This window comes from Triturus cristatus, chromosome 2_2, assembly GCF_964204655.1.
Source record: "Triturus cristatus chromosome 2_2, aTriCri1.1, whole genome shotgun sequence".
NCBI lineage: Eukaryota > Metazoa > Chordata > Amphibia > Caudata > Salamandridae > Triturus > Triturus cristatus.
Genome location: NC_140582.1, coordinates 999796177 through 999810966, shown reverse-complemented (window position 1 = coordinate 999810966; position 14790 = coordinate 999796177).

The following is a 14790-nucleotide window of genomic DNA, read 5'->3' as shown; positions in this document are numbered from 1 at the left end:
CTGTTGAGGAGGCGGTGGGCGTGCTTGTGTACCGTAGGTTTTTTGAAGGAGAAGTGGATATAGTGGTGATCTGTCCAAAGGAGTTCCATGGTGTGGCTGTAGGAGACGCCTATTCCTTCCACGTAAAAATAAGGTGAGATATGAAAGCCATTAAATAGGAATCAAGCAAATAAATGGCATGAAAGCCAACCAGTGGCAAGCAATGGTTGGGCCAAAGCCAATGGAAAAGTATTGGTGTTATCCACAATAGATCTACGACAACAACCAACTGAGCATACTGAACATAATAACATGAAGGACTGCAAAAAGATGTGATACATGAACTGCACAACATCCATTAATCCTCTGAGGCAGCACAACAACTGCACACTGCTCATTGAGAAAGTAAAAAAGACATGTTTTAGCTAAAATTGCCTCCGTCTTCAATGCAAATCAATGGGAAAAATAAAACCCTCCATGTTTGTTTTCCCAATCTCCCTCTTTCCTGTTTCTATATGTTGGCTCGTATGCAGCATCCAGGGCTCTCTTGAGAAACATAAAATATTTCTCCTTTGAGGTGCTTCATTGGTGTTCCCTGCTACACATCAGCATATTCCTCTGTTCCATACCATTCTGTGCTTCCTGATATACATGGTTATATATGACCACTAGTGATTGTGCAATAAAGCCTTTATGTTTGTTTGGCTGTGTGCATCGTTGTTTATATGCTCTATTCAACAGACAACCCCATTGGCGTCATCAATACTTGCTCAGCAAGGTTTTAATGCTTGGATTACTTACCGACAACCTTAATTAGTCCAAGTCTCTATTCTTCACCCTATTCCTTCCTTCATGGGGTGGTAACATCCCATGAAGTAAGAATTGGGACAGCGAGGGGTGGGATGAGGAAAAGTGAAGTGCAGCTCCGAAGAACATAGAGGGTGGACGTTTACTTGTCCTGAACACTCAGGTTTCATTCTTACAAGGGGCACAGACTATAGTATGGAACATTCCAGCCACCTCTCTGATTAGTGTCATAATTACTTAAAAATACCCATCTTCTTCAAGGGTGTGCACCATCTGGCCCTGATGTCGTTCAGCATCTGTTCGAATCATTGCGAAGTGTAGTGCCTGGCTCAGCCAAACCTTTAGTGCACACTCTCCTGAAAATGCACATGAAAAGCAGCTCTGTGTGTGACATTTCCAGCCGAAAGAGCAAGCTAAAGAGCAGAAGAAGGGGAGGCTGGCACATACTGTGCTGTAAGCCCCGCCACGCTTCTCCGCGTGCGCCCAATCGAAACTAATGCCCAGTGCTCACTAAACCAAGATTGCCGTGTTAAAGCCACTGCCACCACGCGTTCCCCTTCAAGTACTGCGTGAGGTGAATGCCAGCCATCGCGGACAGAAAGCTGCCGATGTCGGGCAGTATCTGAGTGAATCGTGCATGGTTCCTGTTTGCATATTTAACTCCTGATTAACGATGAAATGTAGATGTAAAAACATAATGCAAGACAGGATGTGGTTGGCTGTAAAATGGTGCCTAGGCTAGCCAAGAGATCGGTGCCACGAGCTGAGGCGATGGTTAGGGAAACAAGAAACTTGCAAGCAGACACTTTTCGAAGAATTCAGACTACAGTATGGAGTAATGTAGATGAACCATAACAGGGTTTTGGCGCTGACATGCTGAAACTTCACGTAAACACTCCCACCCCAAAAGCAACATTGGTTCCGCAGTCAGGGTACGCCTGAGTGTCCTCATGCGCCCAGAAAGAAATTAGATGTAGAAAGTAATTTCCTTATTTTACATGACTCTTCCCAACATTGTTTATGCTTTGGGTTGGCTCATTTCACTGATCAGAGAGTTAGCAGCAGCAATCAATAAAAGCTTAGGGGAACTATAGCCCCAATTTGTTTATGAAGTACTCAAAGTCATTAAACCATCCGAAGAGCATCCCTTTCATTTGGGTGGATTAAAGGAGTATAAAGTTCGGTGTGCCCATTGATTAGCCACACAGACTTGGCAGCCAGTCCCAGGAACCTCCTCCCACTGGCGCCGAGGCTCAAGGCGGGCTGGCTCGAGGGTTTATTCCTATGCAGTCCTTATGAGGTTGTAGAATTCGATCCGTCTTGCGGACAGTCTGTGAGAATGTCCTTTTTTTTCAAACAGATACCTTTATTGAAACAATTTAAAATAAATAGAAAACTGGAACTAAATCATGTTCATTCTCCACAATGCCAATGTGCTACCTTTAAAAAAATGTTGCATTTCCATCTATTGGTCATTTTTATTAAATGCATCTCGGGGTCCATGAGGTGTGTTTGGCAGTTGTTCCAAGAAGAAATATTTTAGCTGTCTTCATGCAGGCCTTGTATTCCTTCACGGTATTTCTGAATTTTGGGCTTGGTTGATCTTAGCCCTTCTTCCACTTCCACTCACATAGTCCATGTGTTTTTTAGCTCTTATTAAGCTGCCTAGCAGTTTTACACCCTGGATTAATACATGAGTCAATGTAATCTGATACTTGAGAAGTGGTCTTAAAAATCAAATCTACAATCAAAGTGATTGATTGCTTCTCAACCAGGGCTACATATATAATTCCCTATAAAGAGTGTGAGCTTCCGCCATCATCATAGTTGATGCGTATTAAGTGGAGCTTGATATATCCTTCAGGTGCCTTTATCAATATAGTAGGTAGCTGGAGACTTTACTCTCCAGAGTCTTGGAGTTGATAGCTTTGTTGACTCATGCCCATATCATGAGTCTTATACGTTACCTTTAACTATACTATTGGAGAATGTGAATGGAAAAGGTATCAAAAAGTGATTAGAGCAGTCCACTCTCACTCACAGGTACACCCACTCACTGTCATTACTGACTAACAGGTTCCTATTCGCTAATATTATAATTACTATAATTTCATAATAAAAAATATATTTAATATATTAGTATAATTTAAAACAAGGAGACTACGACGAGGGCAGAGCCCTGGCAGTCATACGGGTGAACTGCCCCTTTCTTCTTGGTACTGGTTTTACCATCTCTGAAGCATGGCCAGGTATTTCAAGGCAGGAGACGCAGGTGACGGGGAACAGGTACCAAGTAGCGGGGGCTCACCACAATCTCTTTGTAGCCCCCTCTACCTCTTCGATTGCAGTGTGGTTCTTGCTTCAGTTACTATGGTCACTCCATTTCTCTGGACAACTCCTCCATCAGTCTGCTACATCAGGGCTTCTCCACTTGGCAGGCTCCTCCTAAAGAGATAGTCTCTCAACCGACAAGGAAGTCTCCTTTCCTAAGCAGACCTAGAGTGCCTCAACCAGATCCTTTCAGACTTTTTCATATGTCACCACCTCTCCTTACTGGGAAGCTGACTGTCCAAGACAGCAGCCCTGGAACTCATAAGTTTCCAAAACACCCTCCAGAATGACACCTACACTGGAAAGTGAAAAGTCTGCAGTACTGATATAGAGTTTCAGACTTTTCTTATACTAGTCTCACTGATAGAGGCACTCATTTACAAGAGGCCTGCACTGCCGGAGATCACTTTTTATGATCCAGTGGCGCAGGTCTCTAAATCATATCTATGAGGCAACACAAAGCCACCCTGTGTGGCTTTACATGGCCTCATAGATATGGAGTAAGGCAAGGCAGTTCAAAGCTCTGCCTTGCCTTACTCTGTGTCAAGGAGGTGTTCCATTGGTGTTGCTGTTGGTGTTCCCACTCAACACCAATGGAATTTGACACTGCCCCAGATTTACAACATCACATAAACCTGGGGCAGCGCCAAAAACGTATGCCTCACTAAAGCAGGCGTAACGAGGAGAAATGTGAACATTTCTTCTCTTTTTTTCCTTTTTCCACGTGTGCTGCAGAAATGAGGTAAACTCCTCTAGTGATTGTTTTTGTGCAGGAAAGTGCTCTTTCCTTCACAAAAGCAATCATGTCAACAACACAGACACCCTTCCACCATGGTGCAATCCTGCCTGCTTTGTTTTATTTTATTTTATTTTATTTTATTTTAAAAGTTTTATATAGCGCTAGCTTGACCCATAGGTATCAGAGCACTTTACATACATACTGTAAAGAAAAACAGACGGAATTTGCATTACATAGTAGGCAGCAAGGAAGCAAAACCAGGGATAAAAAAAATACAGCATGGAAGAAAAGGTGGTTAACACAGTCCGGTAGCCAAACTATCCTTGAATGTCAAGAGAGAGAAGTAAACTCGGATATTAAAGTCTAGGTTTGTTGACGTTGGTCAGGAAAGTATTTGTTAAGGAGATGGATTTTCAGGTCTCTTTTGAAACAGGAGAAGGAGGGGTTGCATCTGAGGACTCTAGGGTGAGCATTCCACATCCTGGGAGCGTTGCCAGAGAACGATCGGTATTGTGTGGTTTTCTTATTCAGTTTCGGATGAATAAGAAGGAGTGAGTTGGAGCTTCTCAGCTATCTGGATTGACCTGCTCCTACCAGTTTGTTGTTCAGGTAGTTAGGGGCCGGAGCGTGGAGGGTTTTGTGTGTGATGCAGGCCAGTTTGTAAATACACCTCCCTTTCATGGGAAGCCAGTTGAGGGAGTTGAGAGCTGGAGTGATGTGATCAAATCTTTTTACTCCAGATACGAGTCGAGCGGGCATGTTCAACACTGCCTTTAGAGGGGCTCGGTGAGCTTTTGGAGTCCCTGTTAGGATGGCGTTCCCGTAGTCGATTTTAGAGAGAACTAGGGATTGGACTACTGTCTTGAGGTCATCATGGGGAAGAAAAGGTTTCAATTTCTTGAGGTGTTTTAGAGAGAAAAGAGCACTTTTTGCAGAGTTTTTGATGTGAGCCTCCAAAGATAAGTTCTTGTCAAGGGTGATGCCTAGAGACTTAACTGAATCGGATAGGACGATGGGGCAGTGTAGGGCGACCAGATTCTTGAGCCACTCTTGGATTGGACGATGGTTGCTTTATGGAGAGAATAGGATTAGTTCTGTTTTATCTGGATTGAGTTGTAAGTGGTTAGCGTTGAACCAAGTTTGGATCTCCGTTAGAGTGGCATTGAGGTGTTGGATGTCGCTGGGAGACTTGATTTTGAAATAGATTTTGGTGTCATCAGCGTAAATGTGGTAATTCACTCCAGCTTTTTTCAAGATGATTGTGAGGGGCTCCATGAAAAGATTGAAGAGGGCCGGGGAGAGGATTGAGCCTTGCGGAACCCCATGTGTGACTTTTGTTGGCTTCGAGAGACAGGAGTTGATTTTAATTTGTTGCGAGCGGTGTTGAAGGAAGGAGGTGAACCATTTTAGTACTGTGCCATTGATGCCGGAGCGCTTCGACATGGTCTCCAGAAGCGCTGGTTTTTTGAGAATGGGTGTGATTTGTCCAAGTTGAAGGGAGTCAGGGACACAGCCTGAGGTGAGAGAGGCGTTGATGATTTTAGTCCAGAAAGGGGAAATGGTGTGATTAAGTTCTTTTATGATTGTGGATGGGATGGGGTCCATAGTGTGGGAGGAAGGTTTTAGGTTAGAAATTATATTGAAAACCTCATTATCCAACAATAGCTCAAAGTCAGACCAATGCGCATTGTTTTTTAGCTGGTGGCAGACCTGTTTGTCCTTGGTAAGAACTCTTACTGAATGATCAGGGGTGGTTAGAGTGGGGCAGGTTAAGAGGGAAGGAGGGTTAGAGGTTTGGATGAAGGATTGATCAATTTTCGAGACTTTATTAGTGAAGAAGGTGGCAATTTCTTCACAACGTTCATTGGTGGCTTTGATTTCTTGAGAGCGAGTGTAGTTAGTTTGGCTTTTGACAATGTTGAAGAGTTCTCTCGGTCTGTTTTTTGCCAGATCTAGTTGGCTGCGGAAGAAAGACGCCTTTTCACTGAAAATGTGTTTTTTGTATGCTTGCCGAGCAGAGCTAAGTTGTGCTAGGTGTAAGGTCGAAGGGTTTAGTCTCCAAGACCTTTCCATTTGTCTGAGTTGATGCCTTTCCTCATTCAGAACCACGTTAAACCAGGGTTTAGATTTGGTTCGCCTCAATTGTTTGAGTTTGAGAGGAGCTACTTGGTCTAAAACCTCTGTCATTTTTGAGTTAAAGTGTGTAGTGAGGTCATCGGCCGTCGATGATGAGGGTTGGAGTTGAAGAAGGGCATGAATCTTGGATTCGAGTTCGGATAAAGGGATTGCTTTGATATTTCTGGTCCATTGTTTAGGTTTGTCATCACGAATAGGTTGGTGGTACACAAGTGCATCAATCTTGAACAGAATGAGGTGGTGGTCGGACCAGTCAATGGGAGAAATCGCTGTCAGAGAGACCAGATCATTGTTGGTAATGATCGCATCCAGTGTTGCACCTTTGATGTGAGTTGGTTTATTGCAGAGTTGTTTTAGGTTATATATCTTAAGTAGGTTGGATAGGTTCTGGGCAGTGGAGTCTTCAGGGTCGTTCCAGTGAATATTGAGGTCACCCAGGAACACGTCTTTAGTGTCTGTCATGGAGAACCGTGATATTAGGTCTGTTAGTTCTTTGGGGAAAAGGGTACGCTCTCCAGGAGATGGTGTGGAATTTGATGGGTGAGGTGCCCTTGGCACTGAGTTCGACACCCAGGTATTCAAACGATAGGTATTCTGCAGGTTTAAGTTTGGTAATCTGAATTCCTGCCTTGTGGATGATGGCAATTCCCCCCCCCCCCCCTGTTTTGATCGGTCTGTCTTGTCTGATGATGGTGTACCCTGGAGGAGTGAGAATGTCAAGAATGGGTGTGGAGTGGACATTGAGCCAGGATTCAGTGAGGAAAGCGATGTCAATTTCTTCAGCGAGTAGAGCTTCAGCAATGTCGGTGGCGTGTTGTACTGCTGATCTGCAGTTGAGGAGCATGCAAGAGAGAGGACGGGGAGCTTCGATGATGGGGGGAGTGAGGTGGATAGAGGAGTATTGAGCAGGAGGTCTAGGCGAGTGGACATTTTTTGGGATTCTGTCAGTGCCGATAATAACAGGGATGGGGAGAGGGGCTGACTTCTGGCTCAAAGTGAGGTAAGAGTCGTTGAACTCATCAGGTTTCGGTATCGAAAAGGATTGGCGATCCCGGTTGGGTTGAAGTGCCTGACTTGCTGATGGACTGGAGGGACGAGGGGTGCACTGAGGGGCCAAGGGAGCGGTATTGAGTGGGGTGGGAGGAAATCTACCCGGGGAGAGGGAGCACGGTGGCTTAGTCCTGTTGAGAAGATCTTGTTGTAAGTATAGGAAATCGGCAGCAAGGGAGTTAATTTTCAGCTCCATTCTGTTCAGTTGCTGTGCTATTTAGCTGAAAAAGTTTAAGGTTTTAGGCAGGGGCCGAGAATGACTTGGGTCTTTGGAGGGAGAGTGAACAGGGGTCAGGAATTGGACAGAATCAGTGGGGTTAGGAGAGGGGAGAGGTTGGACGTGGGGAGCCGGATTAGTAATACTCCCATTCAAGGGGTTCAAAGGAGGAGTTGAGGGTCTACTGTCCAAGTGAGGAGGAAGAGAAATTCTAGGTAAGAAGTCAGATTTCCGGGGAATGTCAATGAGATTAGCGGAGGAGGCAGGTTGTGTATGTGGGTGTGCGACGGCGGAGGGGGAGCGTGTAGTGATAATAAGGGGGAACGAGTTTAAAGGATTGGTGAGGACGTTGGCCATGGGAATGTAGTGGGGGTTGTCAGTGAGGTAATCGGTGGAGACCGGTTGTGTCTGTGGAAGGGGGACATCGGCAGGGGAGTGTGCAGTGGTAGTAGGGGGAGAGAGACCACTGGATTGGAGGTGACGTTGGACATGGGGAACGTAAGGGTCGGGGGAAAAGGGTCTGTGTTGGAGGAAGAGGTAGTTTGTGAGGGGGGGATCAGATTATCACGGGTCGAGCGGAGAGTGCCTGTGGGGATTTCAGTTATAGGGGGGAAGAGGTTAGAGTCCGAGCTGTCAAGATCTAGATCGGTCTTGTGGTGTTTGTTAATTGTGAGTTTGTTGTTCCTAGTGTGCTCAGTAGATGTAATAGTTGTGGGTGTTTGGCGTCGGAGAGTAATGAAAGGGGTAGTGTGATTATAGCGAGTGATGGTGGATGTCCATGAGTTGGAGAGAGGTTCTTCAGGGCAGGGAGATGGGATTGGTTCCACGTTATTAGTAAGGGTGATGGTGGGTTGGGGAGATATGGTTTGATGGCTCAGTTGAGTTAACGAGGAAAGAAGTGTGGGGAAGTGGCGGTCAAAAGTGGTGAGGTGCGGGTCGGTGGTGCTCAGCTGCAAATTGTGTGCAGACACTAGCTAAAAGGACAGGAATGCACTGTATCTTGTAAATATGGTGTATTCCTGATGTTTGAATTGGCGCACGGCAGCGCAGCAAAATGACTTGTGGTGCTGCCATACGCCAATTCTTTGTAAATGAGGCCCAGAGTTTGTGGATTCCATGCGTGTAGCCCTCAACTGCATTGAGGCAGTTCTACCACTTTGGGCATCTATTTTTGGAAAGGTCAGTCACATTCTTTGTCTTAAATGATGACAGTCATGATATGGTTATGCTGTAAATATCCTCTGAGCGTAACCTAAAACACAGGAAGAATGAAGGATGAAGTCCTGGCACCTCAGTCTATTACTCTTTCAGGAGCAGCAATCTCAGGGGAACAAAAAGATAGGTTCTGTCAAAAGGCCAACAATGCACTGCTAAGGTGACCACTGTTTCCAGACTCCTCACACCTTCCATCAGCCTAATGGAGGTAACACTGGGAAGGACAAAAGGGCAGCACACAGCCAAAGGCTGCCTCTGCACTTCTAATGTGACTGCAGTTCCCATTCCTCCCACGCTAGAAATCCGATTTTTAACAAAGGCTTCCAATGGGGTTCTAATTTAAGTTCAAACTCCCATTTTTTTCTCTGGGAGGGTTTTGCAGTACCAGTGGTTGGCCTTTTGTAGTGGTAGACTTTCTACAAAAGTGTTAGTTATTACAAACGTGCAGTTTGTAAATACCAAAAAGTAGTAAATTTACTCAAAGTCTTAGCTACCTTTGTGAATCAGATGTAGTATTTGTTTTAAAAAATAGACTAAAAAAATAGCCTCTTCTAGAGATAATTTTTGCTGGGCTCCCCCTGTGCCTCCTGGATTGCAGGGGCCTACATTGCACCCCTGCTACTCATATGTGTGATTGCTGCATTTTGTAGACTACATAGAGCCCCTTTTTACACGCAATACTTAAGACAGTGCTTTTCAGAGCCTCTGTGCAGGAATGTGTGCACATACTTGCATGTCAAAAAATCCTAATCAACACACTAGGGTAGGAACGAAGAGAGCAAAAGAGAAAGTGAATAGAGGAAAAATATACATGGTAAGTCGGTTTGATGTCGAAATACGGCCAATGAAAGCCAGATGGACCGTTGTAGCTGCTGCCAGCATGTTTAAATAAAACCAGAATTACATCAAGGAGACACAGTGCTCAGAATGATTCACAAAAGATTATTTTTTCCTTTAGTAAAATGCATTCTACTGAAGCCTTCCTTTTTAAACCATCGTGACAATGTTAACAGAATAAAAGTAAGGTTGTGTGGCACTCGGGGTTCATTTACATACATGGTGCCAGGGTAAAAAAAGGCACTTAGAGGGTTACAGGTAGGGCATGTAATAATTATAATTTCACCTGTGAAGCAAAGTGCTTCAATTTCACACTTTACGAAGTTACGAATTTTACATGCTGGGAAAAAATTGATTGACTAAAAGTAGGGTCTGCTGGATTTTTTCAGCCACTTTGTTTTCAAAGGAAACTTTGCGAAATTCACAAGGAAAGGATCTTCGTAAAAACAAAAAGCATTATGAAGAGGAAGTAAGTGCTTTCCCCAACTGATGCAACGGGTGCTGTCATTTGATTGATGCAGGGCCCTATACTAGAGTTACCCTCCCTCCTGCAGCCATTACTGTCTTATTTAAGAAAATGCCTCACCCCCAGGAGGTGTAGAATATTTCTATTTTAGACAACTTTGCTGAAGGCTTTCTCTTATGCAATTCTTACAGAAGGAAAGAGTGAGCTCTTTTCGGTGGGCCTCCGGACCGAAAGTAAGGTTTCTGCACTTTTCTTAGAAGAGCCCACTCACAGCACGGCTTTAAGACAATGCTCAAGTCCTGCGGACTATGGGGGTGTCCCGCGCCACTATCACCCCAGTCAGCAAGCCGGACGGCTCATTGAGTTGGACTCTCACCACTGGCCCAGTCACCACCAGCAGATCACATGTCTGAATCCTGGCATGGTCGATTTACCGTTCAGTCCCTCTGAGGTTAGTAAATTAAGTACTATTATACGGAGTAGTAGCAACAGCAGTAGGTTACAGTGCTTAGAAATGGAATGAGTGACATGAAGCGCTACACAAAAACATAAGAAATGACGACTCCTGGTGCAAGTCTGAGATGGGAAAAACAGAAGATGATGTAATAAATACATCCCTCTCAATCCTAGTCTGAACAAAGCCATGCTTACTGTCATCAATAATTACTAATACCTGAATGTTTCAAACTTGATGGCTGCGGACTTTTTGGGTTTAATTATGCCGTGCATGAAATGAAATGAAATGAAATGAATGAAATGAAATGAAATGAAAAGAGTTTTTATACAGCGCGAACAGCTGCCCTGAGGCGTCCAGGTGCATTGTTGTATGACAGAAGCAAGTAAGGCTGAACCACGCGTGCCTCTACAACACAGTCGCAACAACGAATGTGTCTTAACCCCGCATTCCTTTACCACGCATGTCTTTACAACGAATATCGTTGTAAAGGCATGTTTGTTAAAGGGATATGTGTGGTAAATTACCAGTCCCCGACCCAACCTCTCTGTCCTTTTCCCTAAAATCCTATCCCCGTACCTCAGCCCTCCATGAGCCCTAAAACCGACCTCACCCTGCCCTTGAAACTACCCCTTCCCCACCCTCACCCTGAGGCCTAAAACCCTGGCCCCTACCAAAAATAAACCTAACCCCACTCCCCCGCCGTGAGCCTTAAAACTTACCCCTGCCCTACCCTTAAAAAACTACCCCTCCCCCACCCATAGGCCTAAAACTCTGCCCCCTCAAAAAAACTTCCCCATCACCCTGCCCTGAGCCCTAAAACTGACCCCGTCCTGCCCTTAAAACTACCCCTTTCCCTCTCCCTAACCTGAGGCCTAAAACCCTGCCCGTATCAAAAACTACCCTGACCATATGCCCCCCTGCCCTGCCATTAAAACTATCCCGAACCCGTCTGCCCTGAGCCCTAAAACCCTGCACCCCTTTAAAAAGACTACCCTGACCCCCCACGCCTTGAGCTATAAAACCCTGCCCCCCTTTAAAAAAACGAACCGACCCAGTTGCGAGCCCTGATGCCCCCATCACACCTAAAAACTACCCCTCCCCAAATCCAGCTCCTGCCCCACTTACCTGTCTGTGTCCACGGCTTCCTGTTCCGACGCTTCCTGTTCCTTTCCCCACCCATCCGGACACCAGACCTCTCTATGCCCTAACCATGCATATGCAAGGTTAAGGCACATGCGTAGTTCCGACAAGCGTTGTTGTTATGCTTGTGGAGGAAACAGCATGCATCGATTACATTCCATTTCTGTTCCTATGGGTAAGTAGTAACATATCAATGAAAGTTGCTTATACGATTTCGAGGCACTCTTAGATGACACCTAATTGCCCACCTCTATGGGGCCTAATCACAAAGGCATTTTGAAGTAGTTGTTCTGCAGGACTCTTTTACGCACTTTTACATCAAGTGGGAATATTAAGGAAATATTAACATACAATTAGTACAGCTAAAAGGCACAGTGCCCTCTGCACTTGTATTAATAGGCAGCTGGAGTTGGCATGCGGGACTACGTAAACCAGTACTTCTGTAGTACTACTTCTCATACCCATAGATGGCTTTGTCAATCATCCCATCATTGCTGCACCCAGAGATGGATAGCCAATAGCTGGCAGTGAATTAGGTTTAAACATATAGGTAATTACTTGTATACACAAGTCAACAGTATATATTGCATACTCTGTTATAACTATACATCCAGCCCTCGGCTTAACCAATTACAGATTGCTGCGCACGGACAGTAAATAGTTCACAAGACAGCAAACAGTGCCTTGCTTACTTACAGGGAGGACAGGGATACTTTTGCCATCTGTAGATTTCGTGCACGTATTTCTTTTCTCTTGGCAACCTGTGTGCTTGCTCCCTGGGCGCCATCCTTTATAGCTTCAATGTGGCCCGCATTTGGACTCATTACTGCAAACAGAAAACAGCAGCACTTGAACTTCAACACTAATGCGGCCCTTTCATCACCCAGTTACCTGTAAGCATCGCCTTTCCGACGGCAGTTTATTCTACATGTAAAACATTACCCTCGTCAATAAAATCTAAGACTTCCGCTGAAAGGAGAGGCGTGTTGGAAATCGATGATTTTTTTGCCTCTGCTTTAGGAATGGAGCACTTCACATTTGGGGACTCCAAATATCATGAAGACGGGGTAAACCAGGTAGATCATACCGCCTACTCACTTTCCAACAAAGGGCCAAATGGCATCAAAACCTGAAATGGAATGTACACCTTAACATTTTTTAAGGGAACCACTGGCTGAAATATCTCCTTCACTTTATTTTTTAGGCCTGGAGTTTGCCAAGACGTTTTGCCTTTACGAACATTGTAGATATGTATTGGCAGGGACTTTCAGCCAGCCCTCTTCATCCATTGGTCTGTTTTGCATCACTCAAAATGTTCTTCTGCCCACTACAGCATACAATATGGGACAATGGGTCAGCCCTCTTCATCAATTGGCTGGCTTTACTTTGAGAGATTGCATTCAGCTTTATCACAAGGGTGATATCCACACAGAAAGTGGTCCACTAAACTACTATGGCAAAGTGTGCTTTTTTTAGACACATTTTGTATTTTTTTTATTGTAGCCAGTGTTTCTGTAGATGAATAAGAGCCAATCAGCGTCCCCAACAATAAACTTTTGAAAAAACAGGACAAAACGAACTGGCTAAGCCAATTGGCTTTGCCACTGCTTGTTTTCTTTATATAAAACAGTGAGGATAGCTTACCTTGGTCGGTTTTTGATATCATCTTCATATATTTTTGGATTAAAATTTCCCTCTTTCTTGAATTGTATAAGTTCATTTACTCAGGTGTGTGTTTTAAAATGCAAATGTGCAATTACCAAGGTTGTTGCGGTGTTTGGTTCACTGCAGTGTGAATCATCAGGTTGCTCGAATATATGTTTTGTTTATAGCATGGGCTGATCTTTTTATTTCTGAGTTATTATTTTTAATCAGTCTGATACTTTTCATAGAATCTGATATCTGGACTTTACAGTTATTGTTTTTAAACAGTAATCAATGTTCCACAGAATACAAGTAGGTTGAAAGATAGCACGGCTTTTTATGGAGTGCTTATTTTGAAAAAACATTCAACAATGTTGAGACAGTCAATAAGCATTGTTAGATAGAGAGGAACTTCGATCCAGGGACTTCAGAATGAGGTTAATGTAGGATAAACAGCTTTCCCTGTTAAGAGCTTCAGGGAAGGCACATCCATTCCTCTGACAGGCTTACATGCCTGCTCAAGGAGAAGCCAGTTTTTGACTGTCTCCATTTGAACACTGCTTCTGAGGTCTGGAAAAATCAGATTTATGTAGAGATGCCCTAAAATACTGCAGTGGTGTTACAATATTCCCTGTTGTTCCGTTTATTGAAATATAACATTGCCACTATCTTGTTTATTTTTCATAGTAATTACTCTTCGTATCGTGTGCACTAGGATATGATTTTATTTTAATAAATCTTGAAATTATAATCCTATTTCACAAGTGTTCTTGAGTGTGCCTTTTATATTTTGAGGAAAGAGAGTTTGGGTTCTGTTAACTATTCCTGTGAGCCTCATGGGACTGATTGTTACCTAATGCGCACCTTACTCATGTAACACTCAGTGGGTTGCAAGAGGTTGCAGTCCATCAGTTTCTCTGTCTAATTTAATTAGGAATGGTTGAAATTAAAATTAATCCTGCGTAATTCACAACATTTCGGATATTTTGCATTACGCGTGTTACATGAAATTTCCGAAATTAAGCCATTATGCCACTTTGCCTAATTATATGCTGTTTGTGGTAAAAACGTATAGCAAATGGAGAAATTTGTGGTAACACAGTAAAAAAGTTTCGGCAAATGCACAAGAACATAAAGTGAGAGATTGTTGTTCGCAGTAGTCTTGTTTAAATGCTCCCTCGAGCCACAAATTGACACAAGGATGCATTTCATGCTAAGTTACAGCTCACAATGACGAATACGTATTTGCATAATAATGCACAATTTTAAAGCAATTTCAAATAATTATACAAAAGCATATTATATTTCACACAACTAATGATGGTACATTTACTATGTCCTTAGTGCCATAGGTCCTTGACAATCCTCTGTGAGACAATTTTCTGGAGGAGAATTCCAGAAAACGTATCAGTTACATACTCCAACTCCTTCAGTGTTATTGCTATTTTAGTCCTATTATTTTGTTCCTAGTATAATTTTGACAGTGTACATTATGTGACAGGTTATATCTGGCCACTAGGCCTCCCATGGATGCTTTCAACCCTGCAGCTTACCACAGGGACAGCTGGACATACCCTTCATTGCTAAATGAGGCTGATGAAAAATGTGGTGCAGTTGCTTAACCCCTTCGGTGCTCATGACGGAACGGTTCCGTCATGACCCACGGTTGAGCTGTGCTCATGACGGAACTGTTCCGTCATGACCACGCCCGCGCAAGATTCCGTCAGCACAGCGGCGGAATCTGCGCAGCATCGAAGGGGTGGAGATTTCAA